The sequence below is a fragment of the Manis javanica genome, chromosome 7 (assembly GCF_040802235.1).
Source record: "Manis javanica isolate MJ-LG chromosome 7, MJ_LKY, whole genome shotgun sequence".
NCBI lineage: Eukaryota > Metazoa > Chordata > Mammalia > Pholidota > Manidae > Manis > Manis javanica.
Window position 1 is genome coordinate 39,672,471 of NC_133162.1, and position 19,498 is coordinate 39,691,968.

Sequence of the window (19,498 nt, forward strand, 5' to 3'; positions counted from 1 at the left end):
ATATGAAGGTAGAAAGAAACAGTAAGCTGGCAGCACCAAGGAGGTCATGGGAAATGCAAAGAACCCAGACACTCCTTGTGCCTTGGTGATTACATGGGAAGGTATCAAGTGATTAATCATCTCCAGCCGTCTGCAGAGCAAGTCACCTCTGGTCTTCCTGGAGCACCCAGCATTCAGAAGCAGGGGCTGGGTGGGTGGGATGGGTAGCGATGGGCAGAATGATCCTACCGATGAGTGGGGCGGCTCTCGCAGATAGGCCTAGAGCCTTCCTTCTATCCTACCCTGATACTGGCAGCAAAGGCTTTGGTGAGGAACGCTTGGGTCAATGGGACACACAATGCACCCAAGCGTTCCCTTTCAAGTAAATCACTTTTAGTGTCCTTTATAATTGGCACTTCCTTGAAGGATAGGAGTTAGATGTTGATTTATAATACTTTATTGATGCTTTCTCATAGTCCAGTGCTGTTTGTGGTCCAGTTTTTAATCTTAACACTAACACAATTCTCCAGGGAATTGTCAGACCATGGCCCAGTGGCCCAGGTTTACAGAGGACAATTCTAAATCTCCTGGCCAATTCCAGTTGAATTCATTGTCAGTTACTGGGTCCTGATGGGCCAGGGTCATTCTGACCTATGTGCTGCTTATCTTCACAACTAGATTCTTCCCACTTCTGGGCCATTTGTTCACCACCTACTTGAGGTTTCAACTCACGCTTGCTGTATCTCAGGAGGTAACTATGGAGCTCAAATATGAGGCTCAGAGAACATGCTCACTCTGGGCAGGGGGTTTACTTTTGCTTACCTCACTCCTGAGGCCAAGTTCCCAGGACTGGTCTTGCCTTAATACCACGTTCTTGGGAACTGTGGCTCTGTCCTAGTTGTGTTTGGGTTGGTCCCAGCCCTGTATATCAAGCTCTGATTCTTGTGCCTGCTCTCCACTCAGGTGGTCTACTTTCCTGCTTCATTATTTGGCTCTGCCTTTACTTCTCATTAGCAAACTCTACTTGCTAACCTGCAGGAATATACAAACTCTGCCCTGGAATATTTTGGATACTATGCTGTTTTAGAAGCTCTGTTTCACCACCTGCCTGGTCTTCCCATACTGGAAGTGGAAGCCTTTGAGTTAGAGGTCAAGGGCTTACACAGCTGCCCCATCTTATTGCACTGAGCACTTCAGGGAATTCTTTAATGAGGAGCAAGGAGGAAAATGCACCATTAAAATTAACATGGACATCTGAGTCTAAGGAAGAGACTAAAGTGGAAAGACAGATTTTATAGCTACTCCAACAGGGAAGGACAGTGGAAACTTTTTGTTTTCTTTTCTACAGTACAGACAAAATTCTAAATGAGCAGGTTATAAATGAAATAGGTAATAGGTTACTACAGGGAGAATGTTTTGGGGCACTAGACATACACAAAAAGACCAGCTCTCATGCTGGAAATTAATGCAATCACTTTGCATTCACAATTCTTATTTTAAAAAATACATATGTCTTCTTAATTTCTCTTTCTGCTAATTTGTTATTTGTACACAGAAATCCAATGGAAGAGAAAATAAGAAAAAAAATCCATTTACAATTTCAACAAAAAGAGTAAGACACCTGGAAATAAATCTAATCAAGGAGGTGAAAACCTCTACTCTGAAAACTGTAAGACACTGATGAAAGAAACTGAAGAAGACACAAATAAATGGACAGATATTTCATGCTCATGAATAGGTAGAATTAATATTTTGAAATGGCGATCTTGCCCAAAGCAACCTACAGGTTTAATGCAGTCTCTATGAAAATACCAATGGCATTTTTCATTGAACTAGAGCAAAGAATCCTAAAATTTTTGTATGGAACTACAAAAGATTCCAAATAGCCACAGCAGCCTTGAGAAACAACAAACCTTGGGGTACCACACTGCCTGATTTCAAACTATACTACAAAGTTACAGTGATCAAAACAGTATGATACTGGCACAACAACAGACACATAGATCAATGGAACAGAATAGAAAGTCCAGTTATAAACCCAGGCTTATGTGGTCAATTAATATTTGGCAAAGGAGGCAAGAATATACAATGGGGAAAAGACAGTCTCTTCAATAAATAGTGTTTGGAAAATTGGACAGCTACATGCAAAAGAATGAAACTGGATCACTGTCTTATACCATACATAACAATAAATTTAAGATCTGAAACTATAAAACCCTTAGAAATAAAACATAGGTAGTAAACTTTACATCAGTATTAGTAATTTTTTCTGAATACATCTCCCCAGGAAAGAAACAAAAACAAAAATAAACAAGAAGGACAGCATCAAACTAAAAAGCTTCTGCACAGTAAAGGAAACCATCAACAAAATGAAAAGGCAACCTGCTGTATGGGAAAATGTATTGGCAATTAATATATCCAGTAAAGGGTTAGCATCAAAAATATATAACAAACACATACAACTCAAAACCAAAAAAGCAAACAACCCAATTAAAAATGGGCAGAGGACCTGAACAGACATTTTTCCAATGAAGACATACAGATGGCCAACAGACACATGAAAAGATGCTCACCAGTCAGAATGGCTACTATCCCAAAGACAAGAAATAATAAGTGTTGGTGAGAATGTGGAAAAAATTGGGAACCCTGCTACACTGTCAGTGGAAATGTACATTGGTTCAGCTACTGTGGAAAGCAGTATGGAGGTTCCTTAAGAAACCAAAAATAGAAATACTGTTCAACTCAGTAATTCTACTTTTGGGTATTTATCTGTGCAATTTGACACAACATGGATGGATCTAGAGGGTATTAGGCTAAGTGAAATAAGCCAGGCAGGGAAAGACAAATACCATATGATGTCACTTATATGTGGAATCTAAAAAACAAAACAAATGAACAAAACAGAAATAACCTCATAGACACAGAGAAGAGACTGGGTTGCCATGGGGCATTGGGGTAAGATGGGTGGGTGAAATGGGTAAAGGGGATAAAAAAACACAGAATTCCAATTCTTATATAAATTAGCCACTGGGAAGAAAGAACATTACAGGGAAATAACAATATTGTAATATCTTTGTATGTTGACAGACAGTAACTATACTTATTGTGGGGAGCATTTAATAATGTAGGTAATGTTGAATCACCATGTTGCATACCTGAAACCAATATAATATTATATATCAACTATAGCTTAATACAAAAAATACGTGTGTGCTATTCCATCATTCAACCAAACTTTATGAAACACCTACTGTGTATGAAGTCTTCTGGCAGGTACTCTGCTCAAATAAAACATAGATTTATATAAAAATGAAAGAACATAAGACAACCCAGTCAGAGACACAGTATAATTTGGGAGAGTCAGAATGGTAAGTTTTTAGAAATCTTAAATATTCATTCTTTCTGCATTTATAAGGTCCATGGTGCTTTATTCAGTGGCAGTTGCTTTCAGAAGAGAAAAGAAACAGGTTCATACTAATTTTCATTGCACTCATTTGTTTAAAGCAATATTCTTACCGGCTCCTTCGTGCACCAAGCTATAGAAATTAAAACGCATGTTTCTGCTGAAATGGAGACCTACACTGAGTGGTAAGTTGGTGCTGGTTTGCCTCTGATTTTAGTGAATGTCGATTTCTTACTGTTTCAAGTTTTGGTGGGCTCAGTCTTGAGAAATTAGTAGATTTAGTGCGGGGGATCTAAGACTGTTGTAGCCATAAAGCAATATATTTCATACAGGGAGTTACAACGGGGAGCAGATGGTGAATATTTCACTAGGTAGGGTGCAGCCCCTACCACACTCATTCTCTCCTCTCATCTCTGGTGGTGAAAAGCTGGACAGGACTCTAATGGTTGGCTAATGAGCATGATTAAAGCCGGGTAATGACTCATCCTTGGAGAAAAAGTTCAACCCTGCAGAATACATTCTGCTTTATAATCTGTGAACTTCCCTTCCCACTGATGGGGACTAGAGATTGACGGACTTCCAATATATGCAGGGTACAAGGTTTGCTGGAAAAGAAGGCACCTTCAAAATGTCATGGCTTGTGATGCTCTTCTGCAGACAGGAGGGCTCCTACTAGAGGTGTGCAAAGGGGAACCTGTTTTCCCCTTTACTGTCCCAGCCTCTCATCTGGCAAGAGCTGCTGTGGTTGAGTCTAAACAGAAATGCGTTGTTTTCTGTGAGGATTTGATTAACACCATGCTGTCGAGTCTTTACGGTCAGGCCAGATTATATTACAGTCATGACAAGTAGTTAATGAATTTACATTGACTAATCCATACAATGCTAAAGATTTTTCTGTCAGGATTAATATCCAAAATTTGCAGGACACAATCTGATGTGTGGCTCTGCTCCTCGCACAAGTGTGACCCATGGCTGGTGTTTAATGTCCCATGATCAGAGCTAAGTGATAGACAGGAGTTGGACTGTGGCATTCAGGACTGTGTGGAGAATTCTGTAAACAAACACCAAGGATGATCTTATTCCTCTTTGATTAGGCATCTTATATCTTGCTTTCTTCTCTAGGAGCTGGGGCAAGGACCTTTAAGAAGCCCCTCAGGACCCATGGTACCTCTGCACATGGCAATATAGTTTTCTCGCTCTTGTCTGGCTACCTACCTCCTCATCACTGCTTGCTCCTGCCCTTTGTTTCTTCTGCTGTGTGTACTCAGCATGATTTTCCCCTGATCTATTGTCTTGTTTTGATCTTAGGTACCTGCCATCCCCTTACATCAAACATGACACACTCCAGACCACTTGCTTCTTCCAGAACCTTGGCTCCACCCTGTCCATGACCTCACCGGTCCCTCCAGCCTCCCTCAGGTCGAGCTATAGCATCTTTCCATAAATATGAGCTCTGCGGATGATTATCATTTCATGTTGGCCCCTGTTGTAAATCTGGGTGGTAAATACCAAACTATAGTGGGCATCCAAATCAACTGGAGAACATGTCACACGAGCCAATTCACCACTTTATCCATTGGGTCTGTGCAGAGTCCCATGAATCAGCTTTCGATCAAGGAGTACAAATAATTCTTCACACTTGACAAAAAAAAAAATGTTCACGGTTCACACTTGGTCCACACTTCAAGAATTAAGGACACCCTTTGTCAGATCACCTCCAGCACGTCTCTGCTCCTTGGCAGCAGCGTCTGCACTGACACGTTTATTGGCAGGGTGATGTGGGCAGATTCCGCCACGGTGGCATCAGCTCTCTGAGAGTAGACTCTCACTACCATAAAAATTCTGTTTTTTCACAGATCCTGATCTGGAAATCAAAACCTTTGGCCTCCACTGGCTCTCTCTACTCTCAAATTCTGGTGATTAGAGGTGATAAAAATGCATTACATTGACTGAATGAAAGCCCTTTCTGGAGAGACTATCTAGGGGAGACCCCAGTGGCAAACTGGGAGAGAAGAGAATGACGCGTAAGCTAATGGTCTCAGTGGCTGCGGCATCCAGGCGGTCATTTGAAACTGAATTTGCTCTAAGTCCAAGGCTTGCCTGAAACTTACGGAAGTCCAGGAAGCTTGGCTTACACTCTATACTAAGGGAAGTTGGGGTAGGAAGAGAAATATCACTGTATATTCGGGATCACGATGGGTAACTTGACTTAGGCCTATCGAGAGTCATGATTCTATGATGCGTTAAGAGGGTAACATACTGAGGACCTGAGAGGTGTTGGGGTTTTACAAGCACCACTGCTTTGGCTCTTTACAACAACCCTGTGCAGTGAGTAAAATTGTAACTACTTCCCAGTTGAGGAAACTCAAGTTCAGAGAATCTAGTAGTCTCTCCCAGATCATACATGTGGCATTGGCAGAATGAGGATTCACACTCAGGTCATCCTGACTAACCCACTGCAAAACATTATGCTTGAGGACAGTGAAGATGTTAATTTGACCCAAAGCTGTGGAAGCTTTCTGTCTTAAAGACACTGGAAACGTCCTGAACTCTTGCTCACATGTCTTCTCTTCTGGGAGATGGTACAGTGTTTCTCAGGCCTTAGATGCCTCTTCATGAGTGGTTAATGTAAGACTCTTGAAATGTAACAGATGAATAATACGTTGTCATCACATTAAATAATTGTCAAAGACCAAGGTCTTATGTGTACAGATGTTTTCTTCCAAGTAAAATCAGCACTAAATATATAAAGTTTATTCTTACAGCCTCTGAAGGTTGGGTGGAGCACGTGCTATCTATTTCCCTCTCAAATGATCCAATTTGCATCTCAGTTCAAACACCTCCTCTTCCAGGAAGCCATCTTGATTTTTACAAAAGAATTTTGCACTTTCCTCTGTGTCTTCTGTTGGCCATTTTATGTTCAACATCATATTCTGCCATTGCAATTTCTTGGATCCATATTCATCGCCCCTCTCCTGACTGCACATGCCTAAAGGAAAAGAATTGAGTTGTATTTATTTATATTCAAAGCCAATGTTAAATAAATGATGAATGAATTAATAAATGGGGAACAAACCACATTTCTAAATGGATTCTTTGCCCAAAGGCTCATGTTTAATAGGGGCCACAAAAACAAGCTCTGAGATCTCAAATAAGCACAAATGTACCTTGCAAAGTGTTCATCTAGAGCCCAGTGTTGGCAGAAACACTAACTAGTAAGTCAGCGTCTTGGCGCTGGAGCAGCTTAAATCTTATCTGGCCCTGACCCAAAAGGGAAGATCTGGGTAGCTGGGCAGCTGAATTCCCCTCATTTCTCTCCACCACAAGAGATGCATTGTTACTCAGTAAAGCTAGTTAGTTGACATCCTATTTCACACCAAATCAGGGACCCAGGCTTGTCCTTCCTCAGAAGGGGTCTAGCCCACAGTGGCATTCCCACCCTGTCTTCTCTGAACTGCTACTGACTGTCACAGTGGCATTTCCCACTTTCCAAGGGCTGGGCCATGGCCTCAGAAAGCATCCAGGTTCATGAGAAAGGCTCCTCCTAGCTTGTGAATTCCAGCCGTAGGGCTGGAGCACCACCAGACTTCCAGGAAGGCTCATAAAGGGGCCAGTTGTAACATTCACACTCTGTCGGAACACGTTCCTTGGGTCCCAGTTGGTTTTGGCTGAGAGAATGGTTGGCCAAGAACACGGAGGCAGATGCAATTCCAAAATACAGTCCATGTGGCCAGGGCAGCACAGGGACCCTGCTGGGGGACCTCCCTGAAAGGCCTCCCCAAAGCAACTCACTTAAGCTATTCTGGCCTAGCCTGGCATAGGCACCCCTTAAGGTCATTTTATTTGGATGTTTTATGATGTTTATTTGCATGCTCGGGGCTGTTTCTCTTTGGTTTGAAAACTCCTGTTTGGACCTAGGTTTTAGATGCTTTTTAAAGTGAAGAAATTTCTGTCCTCCTTCAAGCAAAAGTGTTGAAAGATCTTGTTTGTTCAGTGGTGAGTACCTTCTACAAGAGGAGAAAAGCAGACCAAAACATGATTTTTCTTCAGGCTTCGAGTGGTTGGGGAAAATGTTGGTTCTGGATCTAACTTTGGAGTCAGCCTTTCAACATTTGTTCATTTGACTTAAAATTATTAAACACTTACCTTACATTTGGCATTGCACTTGGTACTGATTTGTTAGAAAGGAAAATGAGGTTCCTGCTCCTGGAGAGATTCCAGATAAATTGCAGAGCAAAATCTTTACCCTAGAAATAGCAGGAGCATGATTGCCAAGCAATAAGGGCTACTCTGCATATGGGTTCTTTATGCGGAATCCAGGTTCTCCAGGGGCATGTAACAGGGCATGTGTGTGCATGTATGTATAGTTACTGAGATCCTCAAAGGGTTCCCAGGATAAACTCCACTGCATTAGAAGTAACTACCCTCTTGTTTATTGTGGCTCCACTCTCAATCCTGACTCTCCAGGCTAACATGTCAAAGTGAACAAATTCATCTTGTCTTTTATTTTTTTACCTGCTATCTCAGATTCTGATCAAGAGGCTGTGTGTACCAGATTGACCTGCTCAAGTCTTAATAATCTGTATTTTAACAAGCATATATTTAAACTTGGAAAGATAGACTCTTCCTCTTCGCTGAAAGGATTTTGTTAATAAGCATTTTTCTTCCCAAACAACTCTAGTATCATTGGTAAATTTTCTGTTTCCTACCTTGGTCAGATTAGGAAAATAATATTTTATTTCAAATGAGATAACACAGAATGCACTACTTGTGCAACTGTGATGGCATTCGATTATAATAACTGTGTTCTGCCTCTTAACTGAGTCCTCTGCCTAGAGAGAATGTTAAGTTCCTAGGAGGAGGTAAAGAGTTACATCTTAAAAGCGTTTTAGTGTCCAAAAGTTCTGGATTGAACAGAGCCAATGTTCCACCTAATCACCACACCTTCTTGGCCTGCCAGCCTCCCCTGGGTGGGTCATCATTGGTGACAAGACATGCATTGACTGGAGATTTCTGTGCTGGCCCGGGATGCTGCCACACATAACCGCGATGTTGATGGCCTTGCCTGGGATCCTGCAGCACGGTGGCTCTGCTATGGCCATGAGGAAGTTCTTCCTTACAGCATGTCACTGCATTTTCACATGGTTGGCCTGGGTTCTGCCATCTAGGACCACCTAGAACAGGTGGTGTCTGTCTTACAAGGGGGTGCCTTCAGCAAGAGAAGCTTAGAGTCTAGCACCACGGAGAACTGAGTGAATGAATCAATGAAAGAATGAAGGAGTTTCTAGTTGATCCTGTGCTAGAAATAGAGAGACTGAGAAGAAAGACCCAGAGCTCATCAGGTAAGCTCACAGCTGCTGGGACTCTTAGTTCACTTCTTTTTACATCTGGTCTCTAGTGGCTAGCTCTGTGGCTGGTTAGCTTGGTGGTAGGGTATAGCTTCAATAAAACCAAGGTCTCAGACACAAGCCCTCCTCAGATACAGCTATTATTATTATTATTATTAATATTATTATTCTCCCTGGTTACAGGCTGCTGTCCTTATTATTACCAGGATGATTTCTTCCTCTCTCTTTAGGACATGGACACATAATTATTACTCTCAAATGTTTCTAAAAAGAGTACAGAGTTACTGAAAACAGAAGCATAGGACCTATAATTTGAAAGAAAACCTAAAAGTCATTCAGTCTCATCTCTGCTCTGATCCTCTAGGTCCATCTATAATATCTTTGACCTGTACTTACAGTTTGGTGATAATAGCAAGTATTCTTACTGCTATTATGATCATGGTTTATTGAACTCTTATGTACATGCATTATCTCATTTAACCTTTACAACAACCCTGGGGGGTTGGTACAGCCAATGTACACATTATACAGATAAAGAGGCTTTAGCTGAGAAGGGTTAGGTAAAATTCCCAGGGTCACATAGATCTTAAGTGGCAGTGGCCAGTTTTTAACCCAAATCTGCCTGACTCCAAAGAAGCCAGCTCTTAGTTGCATTCTTTCCTATACTGTTTCTCTGCCCACCTCCAGTGACAGGGGCTCACCTTCTTTCAATGATGCTCTTAGGAAATTCTTTCTCAGACAAATTAATTTTCTCATTCATTCCTTCCTCAATTCAACAAACATATACTGGGTTCTCTGTTCCAAGTCTTAACTGTGTGTTTCCATATATACAGGTCTTCTGGATCTTCTACCTGGGTCATGCAACAACTCTTTATTTTTCATATATCCACTAAGTTTTTCTTCAGTCATGGACCCAGTTCCTTCAAAGCCTTTCATGGTGGATGGCTTCCATTGCTTTCTTTGTACTGACCCCCTCTTCTGCAGCCATTAGACCAATTTAGTACCTGCTGCAATGTTCTGTTAGAGCAGAACTATCATCTTCCTCAAGAAAGCATGTTAATGACAGGGACCTCTTATATGTCATGTCCATGCAATTTCCTGGTTTTGCAACAAATACAGCTGACCCTTGAACAACATGGGGACTAGGAGCAGTGACAAAAATCTCCATATAACTTTGATTTCCCCCAAACCTAACTACTAATAGCCTGCTGTTGACTGGAGGCCATACCAATAACAGAAATAGTCAATTAACATACATTTCATATGTTATATGTATTATATTCTGTATTAGAACAAAAAAACAAACTAGAGAAAGGAAAATTGTTTTTCACATTTGTCTCCAAAATTTTTTCCTATTCATTTACTGAAAAAATCCACATATAAGTGGACCTATGCAGTTCAAACCCGTGTTATTCAAAGGTCAACTATAGTAGCAAATAAAAATATCTAACATTGATTGAGAATTTACTATATACCAGCTACTGTTTAAAGTGCTTTACATGAATTAACTCATTTCATCTTCATACCAACTCTACGTAAGGTATATACAATTATTGTTCCCAATTCACAGATGAGAAAACTGAAGTTCTGAGAGGTGGAAAAACTTGCCCAAAGTCATTTGGATAAGAGAACCCTAACAGTCTTGTTCCAGAAGCCACACTTTACCTCCCACAGTGTTTTCTATTAGCTCAGGAAGGGTAGTACCAAGGCCCATTTTCCACCAGCCAAGGCCAGTTCCTCCTTAGCACCGACTCTTGAGTCCACAGAACTGGTTTCCTGGGCTCATGACAGACACTCCCCAGTTCAGCAACACTGAGCCCTGGCTCTTTGCATTTCATACACAAAACCTTCACAAAGCCCATCTCTGCATCCCAAACCCAGGTTTTTCCTGTTTCTGAAGGCACAGTGCACCTTAACTGAAAGGATGGCTCCATTCTTCTTCCCCAAATTCTCCATTAATGAGGCAAAATGCAAAACTCTTCCTCCTTTAGTAACCCGGTTGCATATGGGGAGCTGGGCATACCTACTAAGCTCCTAAAATACGTATTCCTTAAAATAGCAGATATTTTAAAAACCAAATCATACCCCTTTTTTAGTATCTGCCACAAGTTCCTTTATAAACTATTAGTTAACATTTACTAGTCTTGTCACTCTTTATAGGAAAATGTTTTTTGAACATCCTATTTATATAGGCAGAATTTTCTCCCCAAAGAGAAAAACTATGCAAACTTAACAGATCTTTTATTTGTAATTTAAAGATGATTCTTTCTTCTGAACATGTATAATTTATGTTTATGCATTAATTCTGTAATTAATGGTTATAAAATACATCAAATATGTAAAGTGCTGCGTAAGTGCTTAATTAAAATAAAAACAAAAAAGTGATGATAATTAACTGTTTGTCCCAAAGGCAAGGCAGTATTATAGTTCATAGTGACTATCAATTAATATTCCTATTGTTAATAATATGCTCAACTTTTTGTAAAATAGAACATGTTAAAATTTCCTGATTAAACATTGAGTCAAAAGAAAAAAGTTCCTAAAAATTATTTTCATCACATAAAGCCTCTGTGGGAAAACAGCTTTCAAATGTTGTATTTCAAATCCTGGGTTGAGTTCAGCTTCATTATAAATTTTTTGACTAAGAATTATACTATTATAAAAATCACAATTTTCAAGTTTCTTAGCTTCAAGGAATCCTAAAAATACAGCAAAACTCAAGAAGCTGGATCTTAGTTATAAATATAGGTTCATTAGTTTTTTAAATGGCTAACCTACTGTGTGGAAGCAACTGTTTCAAGTTCTTTGGAAGTATTCTTTTTGGTCCTTTGACAAATTTATTGAGTACCCACTGTGTGCTAGGCACTGTGTAGGTGCTAGAAATACAACAAGAATAAAAGTAGGTGCAGGTTCAACCCTCTATAGTGCTCACCATCTAGAGAAGGAAGCAGACAGAAAATAAAAATTGGAAATGTGATGAGTGATGCCAGGAACAAATGCCTACCCTATGCTCTGGTTTGTAGATAAGGCAATTTCTGATATAAGGCGGAAACAACTAATTTTGTCCTTTGGCCTCTCCTGCTTTGTTTTTCTTGATGAAAAGCAAGTTTATTGAAGTTCCTTGCTTTTTAAAATGACAGAGGGTCAGTTCATTGAAAATATACAAACTAATGTTTGTTTATGGGGAACTATTCATTTACCAGGTCTGCTTACAAGTTCCTTGGAATTGCTCAAGCTTCCTTTGTCAACGGTACACAGAAAGATTATTGGCAGGTAGGTGGGCCTGCCCTCCTTTTCCTTGGCTGGCAGGAAGACCTCTGCCCACAGAAGTCATGTTTCTTAAGAACCAGCACTGCCCCATATTCCACAGGTTCAGCTGACTCTCACTGCTATGTCCTCGCCAAAGGCACTAGGCCACTAAAGAGAGACAAATAATCTTATTTTGAAAAGTGAAATATAACTTCCTGTCACTATGCTAATGAAGCAATAAAGTTGGAATTCATAGACTCTTGTGTTTAAAGAAAATACTGCCAAGATAGGCTTTCAGTGTGGTGCATTCTAGAATAGCCACCCACACAGAGCTCTTCTTTTCTACATACTTTGAAACTGGATCTTATACATGTTGATCTCAAGACATTTAACCCTATAATAGAAAAATCCCTGCTCTTGATGGATTAAAATCTCATACAAATGGTCTCACTTGTAGGCTGGTATCCTTCTCTCCATAGTTGAAATAGAGTGCTACCCCGTAGTCACTCTAAGCCAGGAATTTTTAATTTGTCCCATGGGTTAACTTCAAAGGATTAATAAACCCAGGGACATAAATAAATTTTACATATCATGGATTTGTCTTGGGAGAGGTTGCATCTTTTCTATCTGAGTCTCAAAACTGTCTATTTTCTGAAAAATGTTTAAAAAGTATTGCCCTTTCCAGGTTCCCATGGTAGGTTCCATTAATGACTCAAACTCTTTACCTTTCACTCTACCCACATTTTGATCCTGTAATTTTGCAGTCTATGTTCCTACTCTTTGAATCTGGGCTTGGCCCTGTGGCTTGCTTTCACCAACAAGACAAAGAAGAAATTTAAGGTGTCAGTTCCAAGTTTAGGCCTTAAGGGACCTTGTGTGTTTGTGTGGTCTTTTTAGCTTCTGCCATCACACAGAAGAGACATGCCTGGGCCAGCATCCACAGAAGAGGATGAGGAATCTTGGGTTACCACAGCCAAGTTCTTGCCACTAAGCCCAGCTCAGAGCAAAGCCCCCTGACAACTTTACACACATGACCAAGCCCAGTTGAGATGAAGCAAACCTAGTCCTACAGGAACACCCAGCTGATCCACACATAGGTGACCCATAATAACAAATGATCACTGTTTTAAGCCACTAAGTTTGGGATAGTTTGTTACACAGCAATAGCTAACTTATCCAACTCCCAGTACTTGAGAGATTCCTTTCTGGCCTTCTCTAAAACCTCCAGAAAGATCCTTGGGATCTGACACTCTTATTAATGCAGACATAGTCTCAAGTCCAATCTTTGAAAACTTTTCTCTACACCTGTCCCCTACACATAAATCTTGGGAATAACTCCATAAATCCTTCTTCCAGAATTGTTCTTGGTGTTCCATGGTGAGCTCAGTGACCCACTTTGCCCCATATCCAATGATTATTGCTCATAAATTATTATAGGCAGGATTCATCGGAAGGAAAGCCTTCTATTAATTCAGGTTAATATCTGGAAAGAACATTTGCATAGTGAAAGTAAGATGATAATAGAATATAAGTGCTATCAAGTTGCTAAGGCCAGAAAAGAGGGGCAGCCCACTGGCTATGGCTAATGGGACAGTAAATGATTTGGTATCTACCCATTCTCTGTTTAACTTCTCCTTAGGACAGTTCATTGTATTAAAAGGGAACTCTCTTTTGCCTCTGTTCCTTTGGACCCAATTCACCGCCACTCCTTTTCCAATAAGGTCAATTTTCTCTCCCATTCTATGAGCAGAGATGCCTGAGGGAGGAGGGTCAGTTCAATTTCCTGTTGTTCACTGTCCTTCTCACACAGCCCATAGACTGTATTGTAACCTAAACAAAGACTTCAGGGCATCTAAAACACCCAGTTATACCTTCTCTCCCCCACACCTCTAGCACTCTTATTTTGTAACTATGTGACCTTGAACAGGTACCATCTGTTTCTGGGCCTGGGTTTGCATATTTGCAAACCTAAGGAATTAGATCACCAGATGATTTCTATGGCTTGTAATCATAAAATTCTCTGTTAGTCTATTTATTCAACCAGATTCACAGAAACATCCATTTTTAACCTTGGAAGGGACTCAATATTATCCAGCCCCAACACTTTAATTTATGAAAAACAGATAAAGTGAGTTGCCTGGCCCACCCAGCAATTCAACAGCAGAGCTGAGATGAGAACCTGGGTCTCTTTCCTTTTCAACTTTATCTCTCATTCAACTTTGTTGAGGATGGGGGATAATTTAAAATTCATTTTTCTTTTTATCTTCAGCCACACAGTCCAAGAATTGTTACCAACACTCAATAAATCTCAATAAATATTTGTTGACTTGAATTAGGAATGAGTAAGCATAGGTTACACTGCCAAGAACCAAATTTCTAAGTCTGTTCAGCCAAGAGAACACGACTGCTGCATTCCCTAGTGGTCTTCTCTCCTGTGGGGTGGGGAAGGATGATCGTGGGTAATTAGTTGCTTAAGTTACATTTGATCAAAGAGCTGAAACAACTCCTTATCTGGCACAAGGCTGACATCACTGGGTCTTCAAACACCACAACTGCTCACAAGGAAGGTTTGGTGGGCAATTTACACATAATTTCTCACTCACAGTTTAGGTTTTGAGAGGAGATAGGTTGTGGGCAAGGACATGATAGATTGGATTTAGGCAGACAGCCACTGAAAGTGCTTATTGTTTTAGAGTGAACTAATGCTTCTCTGAATAGAAGACAATTTATATTCACAAGGAAGGTAAAGCAAAGGAGTCAAGTACTAAGGACAATCAGGCTTAGATTATTTGTCATGCTCCCAAATAGTCTCCTTTCCCATTCTGGGAGGGTATAAGGTTGAATATGGTCCCCTCCTGGGTTTCTTGGCTGTTGAAGTGAGGAGACACAAAACCACACATCATCTTAGCCTGCTCTCTGGGGAAACCACATTAATAAAGCTCAGCTTGCTCTCAAATCAGGCAGTTAAAGCATTCCAAGGGATTGGCTCTGCATCTTAATGAAAGTCCCATAGAAAGAATGTCCTGTCCTCAAATGTGTTTGGGAAATTCTCTGTTACAGGATATTTTTAGAGTTTATGTATTTTCTCTTTAAAATTACATGAAGAAATATGTGCTGTTTGATACATAAAAAGAATATATGACATATATAAATTAGGAAGCTTAATGATAAAATAAATATCCGTGAATCCCCCAATCACTTAAAAATGAAAACATTGCCAATATCTCTGAATGAACTTGTGAATTTCTGCTTCCCTAAACATGCCTCTACATTTCCATATATATATGTGTGTTAGAAATTTATAAAAATCGAATCATACCTTACATAGTCTTGAATTGTTTTTTTCATTCACTACTATTTGTCTAAGATTCATCCATGTTGTTGTACTTAACTGTAAATCATAGACTTGTTAATGATCCACAATGTGAATAGCCTACTACTTATTTGTACTGTAGATGGACATTTTAGTTATTTCCAGTTTTTAGCTATTGTGAGTAATGCTGGAATGAATAGCCTTATAAATGACAAATAATGTGAGAAATTGTCTAGTATGTACACCTAGGAGTAGAACTCCTGATTCATAAGTAATGTGCATGTTTAACTTGACAAGATAAAAGCAAATTGTTTTCCAAAGTGATTATAATGATGCATTATCTCCAGCAGTATATAAGAATAGTACTGCCTTTGTACCCAGGCAAGAAGTCTCTGCCCAGGCCTGTATCACAGAGGGTTGTGAACTTTGGACTGCTTTTCTAAAAATTTTCTGAGTTCCCTTCCAGTGCCTAAGACTGGCTTAGACCAGGAGTGCTGTCTGGGTAGGTCACTCTAGGCCTTACTTTACCTCTTAAGGGTGCTCTCTGCCCCCTTGACCCCCAACTCCACCTCATTTGCCCCACCCACACATGAGAAGTTGCCAGACTCCCATCTAAGGGGTTGCCTTGGGGCTCCCAGGTAGGGTCTCTGTTCCAGGAGTTGGCCCGGCTAGCACATTGCTTCTGCTTGCTGAGGCAGTATTTCTTTTGCAGGACTGTGTGAGACTGGGTTGCCAGAATAGTGCTGACAAGCTGATTTTGGGTATTTTTAATTGGTTAATTAGAGTTCCTGAAAAATATATTTACTTAGGTGTCTACACATTCTAGGAGTGGTCATGTGTAAGTGTTCCCAGTATTCCACAATCCCATCATCACTTAGTATTGTCAAACTTCTTAATTTTTGCAACCCAGAGGCAGTGCAATAGTACTGCATCATGGTGCTAATTTGCATACCCCTGATTACTAGTTAATTTAATCATTCTTCATATTTTCATTTGCCATTATAATAACTTTCCTGTGAAATGCTTTTTCAAGTTCTTTAAACATTTTTTTAAATTGTGGTAAAAACACACATAACATAATATTTTCCATCTTAATCATTTTGAAGTATACAGTTCAGTAGTGTTAAGTATAGTCATATATTTTGTTATGCAATCAAACTTCAGAACTTTTTCGTCTTGCAAAACTGTAACTCCATACCCATTAAATAACAACTCCCCATTTTCCTCTTCCCTCAGCCCCTGGAAGCTACCTCTATATTTTCTGTTAATATGAATTCAGCTACTCTACATATCCCATATAAATGGAATCATACAGTATTTGTCTTTTTGTGGCTAACTTATTTCATAATGTCCTCAAGGTGCATCCATGTTGTAGCATATGTCAAAACTTCCTTCTTTTTGAAGGCTGAATAATAGTCCACTGGTTGTATCAGCCACATTTGGTTTATTAGTTTATCTACCAAAAGACATTTGGATGGCTTCCATCCTTTGAGAACTGTGAATCATGCTGCTATAAATACAGGTGTGAAAATGTTTTTTCAAGATGTGGCTTTTGATTGTTTTGGATATGTACCCAGAAGTGAAATGGCTATATTCAACTAATTAAAAATTTTTAATTCTATTTTTAATTTTTTGAGCAAACACCATACTATTTTCCATAGTGGCTACAGCACTTTATATTTCCACTAAAAGTGCACAAGTGTTTTAATTTATCCAAATTCTTGTCAACATTTTACTTATTTTTTTTTTTTTTTTTTTTTTTTTTTTTTTTTTTTGAGAGGGCATCTCTCATATTTATTGATCAAATGGTTGTTAACAACAATAAAATTCAGTATAGGGGGGTCAATGCTCAATGTACAATCATTAATCCATCTCAAGCCTAATTCTCGTCAGTCTCCAATCTTCTGAAGCATAACGAACAAGTTCTTACATGGTGAACGAATTCTTACAGAGTGAATAAATTCTTACATGGTGAACAGTACAAGGGCAGTCATCACAGAAACTTTCGGTTTTGATCATGCAATATGACCTATAAACCATCAGGTCAAATATGAATATTCATTTGATTTTTGTACTTGATTTATATGTTGATCCCACATTTCTCCTATTATTATTATTATTTTTATTTTTAATAAAATGCTGAAGTGGTAGGTAGATGCAAGATAAAGGTAGAAAACATAGTTTAGTGCTGTAAGAAGGCAAATGTAGATGATCAGATGATCAGGTGTGTGCCTATGGACTAAGTATTAATCCAGGCTAGACAAGGGCAGCAAGACATCCACGGATGCAGAAGATTTCTCTCAAAGCAGGGGGGGTGAGGTTCTGAGCCTCACCTCTGTTGATCCCCAAATTCTCACCTGATGGCCCCCCTGCGACTGTGCCTGTCTTAGGTTGTTCCTCCCTTGAGGAATCTTACCCGTCTCTGGCTAACCAGTCATCTTCCGGGGCCATACAGGGAAATGTAAAGTTGGTAAGTGAGAGAGAAGCCATATTGTTTGCAAAGGTTAGCTTTTTACTTCTTTGCAGATTTATGCCCTGTGGCTTCTATGCCCAGCACTTGTCTCGAGGTATCTTTACCACCTGGAGGAATTATGATACTCGGTAAATTCGATATGAGGCACGAATTCTATTTAAAGTTTGTAATTAGGAAGGAAGAAGAAAAGCTATAGATGTAGCATATGAAGGAAACTTGGGAGGATTGATTATTTCTTTGACATATCTTCTTGTATAGTACCTTAAGTATGTATAGGTTTTAAACTACTAACTAATTTGCACACACATATTGACATAATAGGAATACGGTGACATAAACAAAGCAAATCTATAATTACCAGCCATCTCCAGTGAAGCCAAGAAAACCATTTAGGCACCCTAGGCATTTGTGAAAATTTATCTATGATATGATGGATATTTTCCAACTGTACTTGAACCATCAGACAAATTAAAGCAGCCCATTTCTGGGATCTGTTCACATCCCATATGTTCTTTTAACCATAGATAGTCTATAGTCATGAGATTTTGGGGTGCTACAACTTGCACCCCTCCCAACTCCTGGTTGAGTTCCAACAGTACATATCCAGTCAAATTCGTTGTCTCACTGTATGCACATGCCAGCCTAGACATCTCCCTCCTCCTTCTTATGGCAAGTCCAGGAGATGGTGGGCTGGATGCAGCCACAACCGCAGCATCGTCCGGATCCCTGTGGAGGCTTTTTGATGATCATCCCCCGGCACGAGTCCTCCAGAGAGTGCTGATGCCGGAAGCTCCTCCTCATATCGTATCTTAGTTCATTTTCTGGGTATCCAAGCTAGGCCTTGATCTTCTGCGTAGAAACAAACAGACCCTTTGCCCACACTTTGACATGCCCTCTATACCACTGTGCAGAACTCATTGGAGGTCAGCACACAGTAACTGCTTTTTTTTTTTTTTTTTTAATGAAGAGAAAGGAATATTATCAGAAAAGAGTACCTCCATAGCTGATCATCTGACACCCTTTAAGTGATCAACATTAAGGATATTTAAAGCATGCGTTGATCTTTGATTTACCAATAGTTTTATCCTGTTAAGGAGTAATCCCCCTTTTCTTTCTTTCTTTCTTTTTTTTTTTTTAAATGTTTAATCTACACTTACCTGAAGAATACTATGTTTACTATGCTCTCCCCTATATCAGGTCCCCCCTAACAACCACATTACGGTTACTGTCCATCAGCTTAGCAAAATGTTGTAGAGTCACTACTTGTCCTCTCTGTGTTGTGCAGCCCACCCTCCCCTTTCTCCCTCCCCCCCCATGCGTGCTAATCTTAATACCCCCCTTCTTCTTCCCCCCCCTTATCCCTCCCTGCCCACCCATCCTCCCCAGTTCCTTTCCCTTTGGTACCTGTTAGTCCATTTTTGGGTTCTGTAATTCTGCTGCTGTTTTGTTCCTTCAGTTTTTCCTTTGTTCCTATACTCCTCAGATGAGTGAAATCATTTGGTATTTCTCTTTCTCCGCTTGGCTTATTTCACTGAGCATAATACTCTCCAGCTCCATCCATGTTGCTGCAAATGGTTGGATTTTTCCACTTCTTATGGCTGAGTAGTATTCCATTGTGTATATGTACCACATCTTCTTTATCCATTCATCTACAGATGGACATTTAGGTTGCTTCCAATTCTTGGCTATTGTAAATAGTGCTGCGATAAACATAGGAGTGCATCTGTCTTTCT

General features: G+C 39.9%; 1 protein-coding gene across 1 annotated transcript in view; it reads right to left on the minus strand.

The window, feature by feature from the left end:
• Positions 1–4,907: 4,907 nt before the first annotated feature.
• The window catches only part of LRMDA (leucine rich melanocyte differentiation associated), a 1,121,568-nt gene continuing 1,106,977 nt past the window's right edge, over positions 4,908–19,498 (minus strand). The window contains exon 10 of the mRNA XM_073240793.1: positions 4,908–6,371. The gene's annotated coding sequence lies outside the window, so the exon portion shown is untranslated. The remainder of the gene's footprint in view (positions 6,372–19,498) is intronic.